The sequence below is a fragment of the Kogia breviceps genome, chromosome X (assembly GCF_026419965.1).
Source record: "Kogia breviceps isolate mKogBre1 chromosome X, mKogBre1 haplotype 1, whole genome shotgun sequence".
In the NCBI taxonomy this organism is placed as follows: Eukaryota; Metazoa; Chordata; class Mammalia; order Artiodactyla; family Physeteridae; genus Kogia; species Kogia breviceps.
The window spans coordinates 126,411,786-126,429,884 of NC_081330.1; the positions used below are offsets into that span (position 1 = coordinate 126,411,786).

Below are 18,099 nucleotides of genomic sequence, written 5' to 3' on the forward strand. Positions count from 1 at the left end.
TATATCACAGTAAGAGCCAGAGCAGAGGCCAGACCCCTGGGTACCCACCCTGTCCCAGTCCCTCCTGGCCTCTTAGCTCACAGATGAATGCAGTATATCTCAGGGCCCCAGACCAAATAATAACATTATGGGAACATCTAGAAATATATTAATTAAAAAAGAAAAAGTCTTTAATGTCTTTCCTATAAAATATAGTGTTGCATTTAAAAAGTGTTGCCACAGAATATTCTCCAGCTAAACCTAGAGCTATTCAAAAGTGCTCTTGCTTAGTCAGAAATAAAAACTACCTAACGAAAGGTCTATAAAAAATTCTTAATAGCCTTATTGCTCTATCATTTACATATCATAAAGTTCACCTGTTTAGAGTGTACAATTGAGTGGGTTTTATTATGTTTTCTTGTATCTTTACAAAGTTTGTAACCATCACCACAATCTAGTTCCAGAACATTTTCATCACCTGAAATGAAATCCCATACTCATTAGAAGCTGCTCCCTATTTCCCTTCACCTAACCCCTAGACACCCACCAATCTTCTTGCTGACTCGATGGGTTTGTCTATTCTGGACATTTCATAAAAATGGAATCATACAATATGTGGTTGGAGAATGGATCTCTGAGAACCTCTACAACAGGGTTTCTCAGAGTCAGAATTCTTGGCATTTGGACTAGATAATTCTTTGTTGTGGGAACTGTCCTGTGCCCTGTAGGATGTTAGCAGCATCCCTGGCCTCTACCCTCTAGATGCCAGTAACACCTCCTCCCCCAGTTGTGACGACCAAAAATGTCTCCAGACATGGCTATATGTTCCTTGTGGAAGAGGGCGAACAACATTGCTCCCGATCGAGAACCACAGATCTACACTTAGCTAAGAATTGAGCTGAGTGTAGAGGTGTAGAAGTGGGGTGGATGCCTGGACCCAGCATCTGTGGTGGAAAAACCACTGTTTCAGGGTCCTTGGAGATCTGAATGGTGAACCCTGAGTTCTAAAATTCTGTGATTGCTTTTAGAAAATAGTGAAGAGATAAATAGGGGAAATGGGGGACTTCCCTGGTGGTGCACTGGTTAAGAATCTGCCTGCCAGTGCAAGGGACATGGGTTTGATCCCTAGTCTGGGAAGATCCCACATGCCGCAGAGCAACTAAGCCCATGAGCCACAACTACTGAGCCTGCATGCCACAACTACTGAGCCTGCACACCGCATCTACTGAAGCCTGTGCACCTAGAGCCCATGCTCCACAATGAGAGAAGCCACTGCAATGAGAAGCCCTCACACCACAACCAAGAGTAGCCCATGCTCGCCACAACTAGAGAAAGCCCACGCGCAGCAACAAAGACACAACACAGCACCCCCCAACCAAAAAAATGCAGCTGGCAAATCGTAAAAAAAAAAATAGGGGAAAGGAGCACAATAGTTATTTAGGTAAAATTATTGTTCAAAAAAATATCTGGTGGGAAAAACCGTCCACTTTTCAGAGTATTAAAAAAGATTGAAATTGTTATTTAAAAAATAAAATAAAATGGTATGTGCCAGTGGTCTTCATCTTCATTATGAAGCATTGGAACCATGGTGCCAATAATTCAAAAAGTATATCAGTTTGGATTTGGCATGTTCTCTGCTACAGCCACAAAAGTGTATTAATGGGGCTTCCCTGGTGGCACAGTGGTTGAGAATCCGCCTGCCGATGCAGGAGACACGGGTTCGTGCCCTGGTCCGGGAAGATCCCACATGCCGCGGAGCAACTAAGCCCATGAGCCATGGCCGCTAGGCCTGCGCGTCCGGAGCCTGTGCTCCGCAACGGGAGAGGCCACAGCAGTGAGAGGCCCGCATACCGCAAAAAAAAAAAAAAAAAATTGTATTAATGGTTCTCAGAGAGTTTTGCTTAACTCAGCTTTAAAGTTATACTGCAGCGTTTTGCACCAGAAACTCTGGCCTGAGGTGCCAGGTGCCAGGTGTGAGACCTCTGTATGTGGCCCCCTGTGAGCCAGTGAAACCAGACTAAGCACAAAGGAAAAGAAAAAGACCATGGTTGACCGTGGGTAACCGAAACTGCAGAGAGCCAAACCGCAGATCCTTCATATTGCGTGCCTGGATGCTATAACCAGATTTCCCCACTGAGGAGGTGTGGTTAGCCTGGGGTCTCCATCTTTAGCAGAGATGGTCCAGATAAACTATTCTTTCAAGCAGAGTTTGGGCTACACTGCAGCCGTGTGGCTGACAGGGTCTTGGTGCTCCAGCCTGGTGTGAGGCCTGAGTTTCTGAGGTGGGAGAGCCGAGTTCAGGATATTGGACCACCAGAGACCTCCCAGCCCCACATAATATCAATTGATGAGAGGTCTCCCAGAGATCTCCATCTCAATGCTAAGACCCAGCTCCACCCAACGGCCAGCAAGCTCCAGTGCTGGACACCCCATGCCAAACAACTAGCAAGACAGGAACACAACCCCACCCATTAGCAGAGAGGCTGCCTAAAGTCATACTAAGTTCACAGACACACCAAAACACATTACTGGATGTGGCACTGCCAACCAGAAAGATAATATCCAGCCCCACCCACCAGAACACAGGCACCAGTCCCCTCCACCAGAAAGCCTACACAAGCCACAGAACCAACCTCACCCACTGGAGGCAGACACCAAAAACAATGCAAACTACAAACATGCAGCCTGTGTAAAGGAGACTCCGAACACAGTAAGTTAAACAAAATGAGAAGACAGAGAAATATGCAGCAGATGAAGGAGCAAGGTAAAAACCCATCAGACCAAACAAATGAAGAGGAAATAGGCAGTCTACCTGAAAAAGAACTCAGAGTAATGATAGTAAAGTTGATCCAAAATCTTGGAAATAGAATAGAGAAAATATAAGAAATGTTTAACAAGGACATAGAAGAGCTAAAGAGCAAACAAACAATGATGAACAACACAATAAATGAAATTAAAAACTCTCTAGAAGGAATCAATAGCAGAATAACTGAGGCAGAAGAATGGATAAGTGACCTGGAAGATAAAATAGTGGAAATAACTACTGCGGAGCAGAATAAAGAAAAAAGAATGAAAAGAATTGAGGACCATCTCAGAGACTTCTGGGACAACATTAAATGTGCCAACATTCGAATTATAGGGGTCCCAGAAGAAGAAGAGAAAAATAAAGGGCCTGAGAAAATATTTGAAGAGTTTATAGTTGAAAACTTCTGTAACATGGGAAAGGAAATAGTCAATCAAGTCCAGGAAGCGCAGAGAGTCCCATAAAGGGTAAATCCAAGGAGAAACATGCCAAGACACATATTAATCGAACTATCAAAAATTAAATACAAAAAAAAATTAAAAGTAGCAAGGGAAAAGCAATAAACAACATACAACGGAATCCCCATAAGGTTAACAGCTGATCTTTCAGCAGAAACTGCAAGCCAGAAGGGAGTGGCAGGACATATTTAAAGTGATGAAAAGGAAAAACCTACAAACAAGATTACCCAACAAGGATCTCATTCAGATTCGACAGAGAAATGAAGACTTTTACAGACAAGCAAAAGCTAAGAGAATTCAGCACCACTAACCCAGCTTTACAACAGATGTTAAAGGAACTTCTCTAGAAGTTCTAGAAACACAAGAGAAGGAAAAGACCTACAATAACAAACCCCAAACAATTAAGAAAATGGTAATAGGAACAACATATCGATAACTACCTTAAATGTAAGTGGATTAAATGCTCCAACCAAAAGACATAGACTGGCTGAATGGATACAAAAATGAGACCGGTATATATGCTGTCTACAAGAGACCCACTTCAGGCCTAGGGACACATACAGACTGAAAGTGAGGGGATGGAAAAAGATATTCCATGCAAATGGACATCAATTTGAGAAAGCTGGAGTAGCAATTCTCATATCAGACAAAATTGACTTTAAAATAAAGACTATTACAAGAGACAAAGAGCGACACTACATAATGATCAAGGGATCAATCCAAGAAGAAGATATAACAATTGTAAATATTTATGCACCCAACATAGGAGCACCTCAATACATAAGACAAATGCTAACAGCCATAAAAGGGGAAATCAACAGTAACACAATCATAGTAGGGGACTTTAACACCTCACTTACACCAATGGACAGATCATCCAAAATTAAAATAAATAAGGAAACACAAGCTTTAAATGATACATTAAATAAGATGGACTTAATTGATATTTATAGGACATTCCATCCAAAAACAGAATACAGTTGCTTCTCAAGTGCTCATGGTACATTTTTCAGGATAGATCATACCTTGGTTCACAAATCAAGCCTTGGTAAATTCAAGAAAATTGAAATCATATCAAGTATCTTTTCTGACCACAGTGCTATGAGACTAGATATCAGTTACATGAAAAAATCTGTAAAACATACAAAGACATGGAAGCTAAATAATACATGACTAAATAACCAAGAGATCACTGAAGAAATCAAAGAGGAAATTAAAAATACCTAGAAACAAATGACAATGAAAACATGATGACGCAAAACCTATGGGATGCAGTAAAAGCAGTTCTAAGAGGGAAGTTTATAGCAATACAGTCCTACGTCATGAAACAAGAAACATCTCAAAAAAAAACCAACCTAAACTTACACCTAAAGCAATTAGAGAAAGAAGAAAAAACAAACCCCAAAGTTAGCAGAATGAAAGAAATCATAAAGATCAGATCAGAAATAAATGAAAATGAAGAAAACAGTAGCAAAGATCAATAAAACTAAAAGCTGGTTCTTTGAGAACATAAACAAAACTGATAAACCATTAGCTAGACTCATCAAGAAGAAAAGGGAGAAGACTCAAATCAATAGAATGAGCAATGAAAAAGGAGAAGTAACAACTGACACTGCAGAAATACAAAAGATCCTGAGAGATTACTACAAGCAAGTCTATGACAATAAAATGGACGACCTGGAAGAAATGGACAAATCCTTAGAAAAGCACAACCTTGCAGACTAAACCAGGAAGAAATAGAAAATATAAACAGACCAATCACAAGCACTGAAATTGAGACTGTGATTAAAAATCTTCCAACAAACAAAAGCCCAGGACCAGATGGCTTCACAGGTGAATTCTATCAGACATCTAGAGAAGAGCTAGCACCTATCCTTCTCAAACTCTTCCAAAATCTAGCACAGGGAGGAACCCTCCAAACTCATTCTACGAGGCCGCCATCCCCCTGATACCAAAACCAGACAAAGATGTCACAAAGAAAAAAAACTACAGGCCAATATCACTGATGAATATAGATGCAAAAATCCTCAATGAAATACTAGCAAACAGAAACAAACAGCACATTAGAAGGTTCATATACCTTGATCAAGTGGGGTTTATCCCAGGAATGCAAGCATTCTTTAATATATGCAAATCAATCAACGTGATACACCATATTAACAAACTGAAGGAGAAAAACCATATGATCATGTCAATAGATGCAGAAAAAGCTTTGGACAAAATTCAACACCCATTTGTGATAAAAACCCTCCAGAAAGTAGGCATAGAGGGAACCTGCCTCAACCTAATAAAGACCATATATGACAAACCCACAGTCAACATTGTTCTGAATGGTGAAAAACTGAAACCATTTCCTCTAAGATCAGGAACAAGACAAGGTTGTCCACTCTCACCACTATTATACAAAATAGTTTTGGAAGTTTTAGCCACAGCAATCAGATCCGAGAAGAAAAAGATATAAAAGGAATCCAAATTGTTAAAGAAGTAAAACTGTCACTGTTTGCAGATGACATGATACTATACATAGAGAATCCTAAAGATGGTACCAGAAAACTACTAGAGCTAATCAATGAATTGGTAAAGTAGCAGAATACAAAATTAATGCACAGCATCTGTTGCATTCCTGTACACAAATGACGAAAAATCTGAAAGAGAAATTAAGGAAACACTCCCATTTACCATTGCAACAAAAAGAATAAAATACCTAGAGATAAACCTGCCTAAGGAGACAAAAGACCTGTGTGCAGAAAACTATAAGACACTGATGAAAGAAATTGAAGATGATACAAACAGGTGGAGAGATATACCATGTTCTTGGATCGGAAGAATCAACATTGTGAAAATGACTCTACTACCCAAAGCAATCTACAGATTCAGTGCAATCCCTATCAATCTACCAATGGCATTTTTCACGGAACTAGAACAAAAAATTTCACAATTTGTATGGTAACGCCAAAGACCCCGAATAGCCAACACAATCTTGACAAAGAAAAACAAAGCTGGAAGAATCAGGCTCCCTGATTTCAGACTGTACTCCAAAGCTACAGTAATCAAGACAGTATGGTACTGGCACAAAAACAGAAATAGAGATCTGTGGAACAGGATAGAAAGCCCAGAGATAAACCCACGCACATATAGTCACTTTATCTTTGATAAAGGAGGCAAGAATATACAATGGAGAAAAGGCAGTCTCTTTAATAAGTGGTGCTGGGAAAACTGGACAGCTACATATAAAAGAATGAAACTAGAACACTCCCTAGCACCATACACAAAAATAAACTCAAAATGGATTAAAGACCTAAATGTAAGGCCAGATACCATCAAACTCTTAGAGGAAAACATAGGCAGAACACTCTATGACATAAATCACAGCAAGATCCTTTTTGACCCACCTCCTCAAGAAAAGGAAATAAAAACAAAAATAAACAAATGGGACCTACTGGAACTTAAAATCTTTAGCACAACATGGAAACCATAAGCAAGATGAAAAGGCAACCCTCAGAATGGGAGAAAGTATTTGCAGATGAAGCAACTGTCAAAGTATTAATCTCTAAAATATACAAGCAGCTCATGCAGCTCAATATCAAAACAGCAAACAACCCAATCCAAAAATGGACAGAAGACCTAAACAGACATTTCTCCAAAGCAGATATACAGATTGTCAACAAACACATGAAAGAATGCTCTACATCACTAATCATTAGAGAAATGCAAATCAAAACTACAATGAGGTAGCACATCACACCAGTGGGAATGGCCATCATCAAAAAATCTACAAACAATAAATGCTGGAGAGGGTGTGGAGAAAAGGGAACCCTCTTGCACTGTTGGTGGGAATGTAAATTGATACAGCCACTATGGAGAACAGTATGGAGGTTCCTTAAAAAACTAAAAATAGAACTATCGTATGACCCAGCAATCCCACTACAGGGCATATACCCTGAGAAAACCGTAATTCAACAAGAGTCATGTACCACAATGTTCATTGCAGCACTATTTACACTAGGCAGGACATGGAAGCACCCTAAGTGTCCATCAACAGATGAATGGATAAAGCAGATGTGGCACGTATATACAATGGAATATTACTCAGCCATAAAAAGAAGCGAAATTGAGTTATTTGTAGTGAGGTGGATGGACCTAGAGTCTGTCATACAGAGTGAAGTAAGTCAGAAAGAGAAAAACAAATACCATATACTAACACATATATATGGCATCTAAGAAAAATTTAAAAATCTTAAAGAACCTAGGGGCAAGATGGAATAAAGATGCAGACCTACTAGAGAATGGACTTGAGGATATGGGGAGGGGGAAGGGTAAGCTAGCTGTGACAAAGTGAGAGAGTGGCATGGACATATATACACTACCAAACGTAAAATAGATAGCTGGTGGGAAGCAGCCGCATAGCACAGGGAGATCAGCTCGGTGCTTTGTGACCACCTAGAGGGGTGGGATAAGGAGGGTGGGAGGGAGACGCAAGAGGGAGGGGATATGGGGATATATGTATGTGTATAGCTGATTCACTTCATTATACAGCAGAAACTAACACAACATTGTAAATTTACTGTACTCCAATAAAGATGTTAAAAAAATTATACTGTAGATTATAAGCACCCCTTGAGCAGCAAAAAGAAGCCTAAGATTTGATTTATGCCGTGGTTAATGAAAACAAGCGGGCAATCACAGTTTAATCATATCCTACTCATGTAAATTAGTCTAAGGAATGGGAGAAAGAGAGGAAGCATGTAGGATTCAGAAATAGGTACATTTTAGAAAGTCCGTTTATAAGCGTGACCTCTTTTCTGTTCACAAATGCATGAGTGGAGGAGACCCTCTTCCTCCCTGGTAACCCGTTTATAAATGAATAGAGTGAAGGAAATTGTGTCTATGGTTTGTTCTTGTTCTCAAGATCTGCCCTGCTCAGAGTGGGAATCTTAAAATTATGGAGGTAATAACTGGCCCTTTTCCTGCTCTCAATTTTAAGGAAGTGTTTTCTCATACTGCCTTAGTCTGTGTAACCTTGACTGCCTAGGACTTTATGCCCTGTGTATGGCAGTGCTATCAGACAAAAGTTAGTAAACTCGAATTGTGTTTACGAGTATGTTGCTTTTGTACAATGGCTTCTCTGTGAATATAAAACGTGAATTTTCTTATTTCTCATAGACTATAGCAATTCCAGAATGTTGCTTTTAACTTTTGTTTATATCAGGGATATTGCAGAATGCCTTAAACTCATGCAGACTTAAAATTATTTTAGGGGCTTCCCTGGTGGCACAGTTGTTGAGAGTCTGCCCGCCGGTGCAGTGAGAGGCCCACGTACCAAAAAAAAAAAATTAATTAAAAAGTTTATTTAACAAACATCCAAAGATATTTTCAAGATTTTAAGTGCGCATATTTAGATTTTTCCTTAACTTATTCTCCCACCCCATCCATTAGGAAGTAGAATAGGTAGAGAATCTGAAAGGGTCTGGGTCTCACAGATCAGCTATTAAATTGAGTAAAAGCAAAACTTCTCGAAAAAATAAAAACACCACAACTGTGTGGTGGTTGATCTGGAAAGATCTGTACCCACTCAGTTCTTCATAGAATTGTTATGGGGATTAAATGAAATTATCTCAGTGAAGTACGTGGAATAGTGTTTAAGCCTAGTAAGCACTTAAGAAAGTGGGAGCTAATATATACACATTAGCTGAAACATTTGAAACCATAACATGGTAGAATATCACCTTGTGATCAATTTTCTCAGAAAACCACACAAGCTGCAAGCATGTAATATTGGGTCCCTTTACAAAACGCCTCTTGAAGGGCCACCTCTGACTTCTTTTAAAATATAAATTTAGAAGAAACTGGTCTCAATGCAGACTACACTTTAGAGCCACGTGGGTAGCTTTTCAATAATACTTCTGTCTGGGTCCCGTTGCATCTAGCTTCTGAGTTAATTGGTCTGAGCAATGGCTCCGATTCACTGTGTTTTTGAATCACCCGGGGAGCTTTTACAAATATTGTCGGCCAGGTACCGCCCCCTAGAAATTCTGTCTCAGTTGAATATAATGTGCACCCAGGGTTGAACTCCATGGGACACAGTCTCTTCCACTTTATGAATTGTTACATATGTGTCTCTTAGACATGTGCTGTATATGAAAAGTTGTAGTTCTATCAACTTTGCCCAAATCAGTGGGATTTTTTTCTTTTAAGCGAAGTTCCGTTCAGTGCCATGAGTGGAATTAAGTACGCTCAGCACAGTAGCATTCGCAATTGATTATCAAATAGGAGTATCGTACCGGACCCAGTGAGTCGTAGCACGCTGGCAGATCCACGGTGGGCACCCAGGAAACATTTGCTGATGGCGGGCAAAAAAAGTGCTGTTCATTCTTGATTTATCCACGAGTATTTCATTTCAGACGGAATCTCTCACGGAGTCCGCCTGAGGCTGCTAAAATGTTGATTCAGTGAACGAGTGCTTTTCATGAACCACCCATCTGAGTAGGTTACTTTGGGTGTAGCTGTGTTGATTTTTCCTTCCTCTCAATATATGGTTTTCTTCATTTAATCAAATCCAATTGTTTTGCTGTTTTTTAAATTTTTGTAGCATCTTTTATTGGAGGATAATTGCTTTACAATGGTGTGTTCGCTTCTGCTTTACAACAAAGTGAATCAGTTATACATATACATATGTCCCCATATCTCTTCCCTCTTGCGTCTCCCTGCCTCCCACCCTCCCTATCCCACCCCTCTAGGTGGTCACACAGCACTCAGTGTTTTGCCGTTTTGTAGACACATTCTTTGTGTGGCCCCAAATCCTGCTTGCGGTGGTCACACCACAACTAGATTAGAATGTGGGGCAGCCCAGCAAACAAGTGTTAATTTGAATCAAGTGTTAAGACTGCCAGCAGCAAACCAACGTGACCACCCTCCCTGGGTTTTCAATTAGCAACCCTGCAGGCGAGGCACTAGGTTTATTCCATTATCATTTCCTTCATCCAGCAAAATCCCTCATCTTCCTGAGTGAAGAAATAATAATGATCTCAAATGTAAGGTATATTTTGTTCATCCTAATTTTCTCTCTGTCCTTTTTCTCTGAGTACAAGCATAATACATGTAGGTAAATAAATTCAAACAGTATTGAAATACATTAGGCAGAATGTTAAAATCCCTAAGAATCCCCTCCTAAAGCAAAAGTTCCTATTAACCATTTGAGAATATTCTTTCTGCTTTCTGTGCTTAGGCTCACATATATTTCCTGTAAAAATTATAGTAGACATCATGCTGTTCTGCCACTTCCTTGTTTACCTTTATATATAGTGGACATCTTTCCAAGTTTATACAGAGAGAGCTACTTCATTTTTCTTAATGGCTGCCTAGTGCCTAGAATTCCATTGAATAGATACCCCATTTCGTAGTTTATGTAGCTAGTCACCCACCGATAGATACTTAAGTTGTTGATGTTTATATATGCAGATATGTGTGTGTATATATAAATAAATAAATATATATAATAGAATGCACATGTAGAAAAGTGCACCTATCATACAATCATACATAAGCTTACAATAGTGCCGCTATGAACATTCTTGGGCAAGTTTTGGTGAACAAAGGCATGCATTTCTGTTTTTTTTTTTTTTTTTTTTAGCTCTCAGAGGTGGCGTTGAGGTGAATATCTTTGTGAATGTATCTTGCACCTTCTGTATTTCTATAAAATACATTCTTAGAAGTAGAGTTGCTGGGTCAAATGGTATGCACAGTTACATTCTGAGTAGATATGCAGAACTGCTCTCCAAAAATATTTTAACTTCATCCCAAACAACCCACTGTGGCTGCGTCCCTTTGCTATTGCCAGTGTCTGTGACACAGACACTGCTGTTGTGTCTTCTGGGCTATGAGGCAAGACTAATGAAAACCAAGATCTTCTTTTTGGCCCTTTTCAGACACTTCCTAGTGGGCTACTGCCTCTCCCATGTGTCCCCTGAAGGACAAAAATTTAAACGACCTAGAGTTCCAGGGTGCCAGGGCATAGTGCGAAAATGCCAACTGAAGCTATTGAGTAAATGGATGCTGTGAGAAGATTCACCAAACGGACCCCATGGCTCTAAGTGCCTTCCACCCCCGGTTGAGATAACCTCATTTCCCAGATAGAGATTCTAACCTGGAAATGAGAAGCACATATCTTACCAACGATTGGCCCATTCAAAACGCCCTCTCCTTGAGAGGCATTCGACTTGGGCACTATTTCCGAATCTTGAAGCTCTTGAACACTTAGAGTGGGATCATTCTTTGTTTGGGGGGCTGTCCTGGGCACCGTGGGATGTTTAGCAGCAGCCCTAGCCTCTGTCCACTAGATGCCAGTAGCACTCCACCCCTCAGTTGTGACGACCAAAAATGTCTCCAAGTACTGCTGCATGCCCCTGGGAGGTAGAGTCACCCCCAGTTGAGGACCACTGGGCTACTGCTTACAGAGGGCCCTGGCTCTAGATTCTGGCTCCACCACTTCCTGTCGTGTGACCTTGGGCAGAGTACCCAAATTCTCTGTGCCTCGGTTGGATCATCTGTAAAATAGAGATGTTAGTAGTAATACTTACCTTGATCCGTTGTTGTAAAGATTAAACGAGGTTCTTCACGTGAAGCACGTAGCACGATCTTTGGTACAAAATAAATATTCCAAGTTGTTAGCTTTATTAGTTGTAATCTTTATTATTATTACTATTATTATTATTATTTTTGCGGTACGCGGGCCTCTCACCGCTGTGGCCTCTCCCGTTGCGGAGCACAGGCTCCGGACGCGCAGGCTCAGTGGCCACGGCTCACGGGCCCAGCCGCTCCGCGGCACGTGGGATCCTCCCGGACCGGGACACGAACCCGCGTCTCCCGCATCGGCGGGCGGACTCTCAACCACCGCACCACCAGGGAAGCCCTACTATTATTATTATTTAAAAACCGAGGTGGTGGAAAAAAGTATTCAGTTTCTGAGAAAGGATGTGGATAGTATATATCTGAAAGACATCAAAGGACAGTGTTCTTGGAACAGGCAGTGGGAAATGTGGAGGAAGCATTATTTAAGTGCTACGAAGGAAAACAGCAGCATTTGGTTGTACCTCTGTTCCTTCTCAAATTAGCATTTATGGAAACCAGAATTTGTGGAAAAGGGACTTTGGCAGCAGAATTGGGCATTTTTAGGAACGTGCTCCATCAGCGTGGGAAAGTATACATTTTATCGTGTTCTTCTTGTTAATATGAAATTAGTAAATTTTCAACAGTTTGTCGAACACTTTTATTTTAAACAATAAAATAAGTTCAGTGCTAAAATAGCCATATTGGTTTTGATAGTACTGAGTAGAGAATTTTATGTCGTGAGTTTTGCTGTGACGATTCTCTCCTCATAACATCTTCTCCCACCAGAGGGCTAACTTAGATGAACCTGGGTGCCAGGAAATGTTGTCTTCTCGTCAGTGGGACAGAGTGGCATTCTGGACCGGGTTCTAGATGAGGAGTGTGAGGCCAGGGCTGTGTCTTTGTGTTGCCAAAGTGCCATCTTGGCAAGTCACTTCTTCCCTTTGGGTCTCAGGTTCTCAACTGAGCAGGTGGGATTAGTTCAGCGTTTCCCAACTATGTTCTGAGGAATCTGAGGGGTGGGAAGACATGTTCTGAAAAGAAAAAAAAAGAAAAGGAGGTGAGATTACAGCAAATGTATTTAGAAGAGACTCTGAGTTACAGTGTTCCCTCTGCAGGACTTCTCAAGTTTTCCTTAGTTACAGTTACTGTGATTCTTTAAGATGGGGCTCCCATGAACAACTTTCTCAGACTTCCTTGATCATGGAACAGTTTGGGAAATCCTGCATTAAATAGTTTATGAGTCCCTTGTAGGCACAGACATTTTGATTCCCTCTGTGTTCATTTTCTATTGCTGCTGCGTCAATTACCGCAAGCTCAATGGCTTAAAACAGTACACACATTATCTTACAGCTCTGTGGGTTAGAAACCTGACACAGGTCTCGCTGGACCAAAATCAAAGTGTCAGCAGGGCTGAGTTCCTTCTGGGGGCTCTAGGGAAGGATCCGTTTCTTTGCCTTTTCTAGCTTTTAAGAGCCACCCACATCCCTAGGCTCATGGCACCCTATCTCCAACTTCAAAGCCAGAAATGTTGCATCTCTCCGACCAATTTTCCATAGTTATATTTGCCTCTCTGAACTTTGCTGATAAAGGTGCTCCTATTTCAAAGGCCCATATATTTATATTGGGCCCGTATGGGTAATCCAGGGGACTCTCCACATCTCAAAGTCATTAATGTAATTACATCTGCAAAGTCCCTTTTGCCATGTGAGGCAACATACAGTTGAACCTTGAACAATGCAAGGGGGGGTGTCGTTAGGGGCACCAACACCCCCCCCCCCAAACCGCGCAGTTGAAATTCAGCATGTAACTTACAGTGGCCCTCAGTAAACAGGGTTCTTCCGCATATACGCTTCCATATCCGCAAACTCCAGCAACCACAGAAAGTGTAGTAAATACTGTAGAATTTACTGTTGGGGGGCAAAACTGCACATAAGTGGACCCACACAGTTCAAACCCATGTTGTTCAAGGGTCAACTGTACTTCCAGGTTTCAGGGATTAGGGTGTGAACATCTTTGGTGGGGGCCATTATTCTGCCAACCACATTATCTGTCTCAGTGGCTTCTCCATTTTTCTTTTCTTTTTGCTTTTCTTTTTGGCTGTGTTGGATCTTCATTGCTGTGCGCGGGCTTTCTCTAGTTGCGGCGAGTGGGAGCTACTCTTCGTTGCGGTGCACGGGCTTCTCATTGCGGTGGCTTCTCTTGTTGCAGAGCATGGGCTCTAGGCATGCGGAATTCAGTAGTTGTGGCACGTGGGCTCAGTAGTTGTGGCTCGCAGGCTCTAGAGCGCGGGCTCAGCAGTTGTGGCACACGGGCTTAGTTGCTCTGCGGCATGTGGGATCTTCCCAGGCCAGGGATTGAACCCGTGTCCCCTGCATTGGCAGGCAGATTCTTAACCACTGTGCCACCAGGGAAGCCCTTCTCCATTTTTTGACAGTGGCGACTGTGAGGGACTATTCTGTAGAGCCAGAAAGAAGCTAGGGTGATTATCTTTCTTGTTTATTTGCTTCTGACCCTATTAAGCATTGCACTATGGAATGGCTATCTTGCAGGAGGTATTAAGCTCTTATGGATTTTCCTTACCTGAAGAGCAATAAAATCAAAGAACACAAGAGTAATTAAAACAAGGCTACTGAACTGTTCTGTGCAGCATTTTGTTTTTAGCTTCTCTCCTTATATAGACAAGAATATCTCCTTGAAAGGAGCTGGGATCTGAACTGTACTTTATTTTCACATGTAAAATTGCCAGGCTAGACATCAACACTTAGTCACTGGAATTAAAATATGAACATAAAGGGATTAAGAGAGTTTATTTGCTCTTTTTGGTAGAGCCATTACCTGGCTCAGTTTCTAAAAAAATGAACACTCCAAATGTTTAAATTTTTCAAGCCTCTCATGATCATCAGCTTGTGAAGAGAAAAGAAACTGAAGAATTGTATTCTTTCTCACTGCTTGGTAAAAGTTCCAAATGCCAATCGATATGAAGTGGAAGCATTGTATGGGTTTGCTTGTACTTGATATTTTATCTCACATGAAAGGAATGAAGTGGAAAATGAGTTTTGCACTAAAATTATTTTTAAATCTTGGTGTTCAAACTCACGTTGTTTAAGTTTTTGTTGTTGGCTTTGTTTGGCCATTTGTAGAGTTATCATATGATCCAGCCATTCCACTCCTAGGCATATACTCAAGAGAACTGAAAACATGTTCACATGAAAATTTGTACGTGAAAATTCACAGCAGCTTTATTCAGAATGGCCCCAAAGTGGAAACAACCCAAATATCCATCAACTGATGAATGGATAAACAAAAGTTGGTATATCCATACAGTGAATGTTATTCAGCCATAAGAAGGAATGAAGTACTAATGCATGCTACAATATTAATGAACCCTGAAAACATGCTAAGAGAAGGAAACCAGAAACAAAAGACCACATTTTGTATAATTCCACTTATATTAAAGGTCAAAGATAGGCAAATCTATAGAGACATAGGGTAGATTAGTGGTGGTCAGGGCTGGAGGTGAGAGAGGAATGGAGAGTGATTGCTAGTAGAGTTTCTTCTGAGGGTGATTAAAATATTCTGGAATTAGGTAATGGCAATGGTTGCATATATCTGCATGTATCTAAAAAACACTGATGTAAAATGGTAAATTCTATGTTATGTAAATATTAACTTAAAAAATTGCATCAGAACTTTGGGTATCTGGTCTGGCATGTAAGAAGCACGGAAGACACCACTCCACCTAACAAGTACAAGTCTGAACAAACTGAAAAATTAACAACTCTGCTTAGATCCATTACAGAAGGGAGGTCACAGCGCACACTGATGCCTCCAAAAATTGGATAGGCCAACAGGTGAATACAGAGAATCACAACTTATTGGAGCAGCAGTCTCCAAGAGAACCAGTGCTGGGGTAGGGAAACCTGAACTGTAATTGACGAATTGCTAGAGAGTCACTGTGGACCACTCTGAGAGTTAAAATCCCCAGGGAAACCCAGTCATCGGAGGCCTCCACACTTTTGCAAGTTTTACCTCTTGGATCTCTACCAGGTTCACAGATGTTGTGATCATCTCTGCAGAAGATCTAAAATAATCAAAAAGGGCTTCCCTGGTGGCGCAGTGGTTAAGAATCTGCCTGCCAATGCAGGGGACACAGGTTCGAGTCCTGGTCCGGGAAGATCCCACATGCCGCGAAGCATCTAAGCCTGTGCGCCATAACTACTGAGCCTGCACTCTAGAGCCCACAAGCCACAACTACTGAGCCCACGTGCCACAACTACTGAAGCCCGTGCGCCTAGGGACCATGCTCCACAACAACAGAAACCACCGCAATGAGAAGCCCACTCACCACAACAAAGAGTAGCCACCACTCACCACAACTAGAGGAAGCCCACGCAAGACCCAATGCAGCCAAAAATGAATAAATAAAATACATAAATAAAATAATCAACAAAAACCTGGAACGAATAAGCAATTATAGCAAGGTTGTAGGACACAAGGTTAATATACAAAATCTCTTTCCTATATACCAACAATAAACAAGTAGAATTTGAAATTAATACCACAATACCATTTATATTAGCACCCCCCAAAATGAAATACTTAGGTATAAATGTAACCAAATTTGTACACCATCTATGTGAGGGAAACTACAAAACTTTGATGAATAAAAACAAGGAAGAACTAAATAAATGGAGAGATAGCACATGTTCATGGATAGGAAGACTCACTATTATGAAGATGTCAGTTCTTCTCAACTTGATTCAGGGGAATCCCAATCAAAATCCCAGCAAGTTACTTTGTGGATATTATCAAACTAATTCTAAAGTTTCTGTGAGAAGGCAAAAGACCCAGAATAGCCAACACAATATTGAAAGAGAAGAACAAAGTTGGAGGACTAACACTACCTGACTTCATAACTTAGTATAAAATGGCAGTCATCAAGAGAGTGTGGTGTTGGCAAGAGAATAGGCAAATAGATCAATGGAACAGAATAGAGAGCCCAGAAATAGACCCACATAAATACAGTCAACTGATCTTTGCCATGAGAGCAAAGGTCATACGATGGAGCAAAGAGAGTCTCTTCAACAAATGGTGCTGGAACAAGTGGACATCCACAAACAAAAATTTGACTCTAGACATAGACCTTACACTCTTCACAAAAATTAACTCAAGGTGGATCACAGACCTAAATGTAAAATGCAAAACTATAAAACTTCTAGGAGGTTAACACAGGAGAAAACCCATATGACCTTGGGTATGGTGATATAACACCAGAGGCATGATCCATGAAATAAAAAACTGATAAGCTGGACTTCATTAAAATTGAAAACTCTGCTCAGTGAAAGACAATGTCAAGAGAATGAGAAAACAAATCACAGACTGGGAGAAAGTATTTGCAAAAGACACATCTGATAAAAGATTGATGTCTAAAATATACAAAGATCTCTTAAGGCTCAACAATAAGAAAACAAACAACCCTATTAAAAAATAGCCAAAGACCATAACAGACACCCTACCAAAGAAGATATACAGATGGCAAATAAGCACGTGAAAAGATGCTCCACATGATATGTGACCAGGGAAATAGAAGTTAAAACAACAAAGAGATACCACTACACACCTACTGTAGTAGCCCAAATCCAGAATACTGACAACACCAAGTGCTGATGAGGATGTGGAGCAACAAGAACTCTCGTACATTGTAGGCGAGGACAGCTTGGCAGTTTCTACAAAACGAAATATACTCTTACTATACAATTCAGCAATCACCCTCCTTGGTATTTACCCAAAGGAGCTGAATACTTATAGCCACACAAAAACCAGCACATGGATGTTTATTCATAATTGCCAAAGCTTGGAAGCAACCAAGATGTCCTTCAGTCATTGAATGGATAAATAAACAGTGGTGCATCGAGATAACAGACTATTAGCACTAAAAGAAATGCACTATCAAGCTGTGAAAACACATGAAGGAAACTTCAATGCACAATAAAAGAAGCCAATCTGGAAAGACTAAGTACTACATGATTCCAACTAGACGACATTCTGGAAAAGGCACAACTATTGGGACAGTGAAAAGATCAGTGGTTGCCAGGGGCTGGGGGAAGAGAGAGATGAATAGGTAGAGCACAGAGGATTTTTAGGGCAGTGAAGCTACTCTGTACGATACTGTAATTGTGAATACATGTAATTACACATTTGTTCAGACCAGTAGAACATACGACACCAAGTGTGAATCCTAATGTAAACGAT

General features: G+C 40.7%; 1 protein-coding gene across 7 annotated transcripts in view; it reads left to right on the top strand.

Moving 5' to 3' along the window:
- The window catches only part of ARHGAP6 (Rho GTPase activating protein 6), a 493,354-nt gene that overhangs the window by 365,352 nt on the left and 109,903 nt on the right, over positions 1–18,099 (top strand). The window lies entirely within an intron of this gene.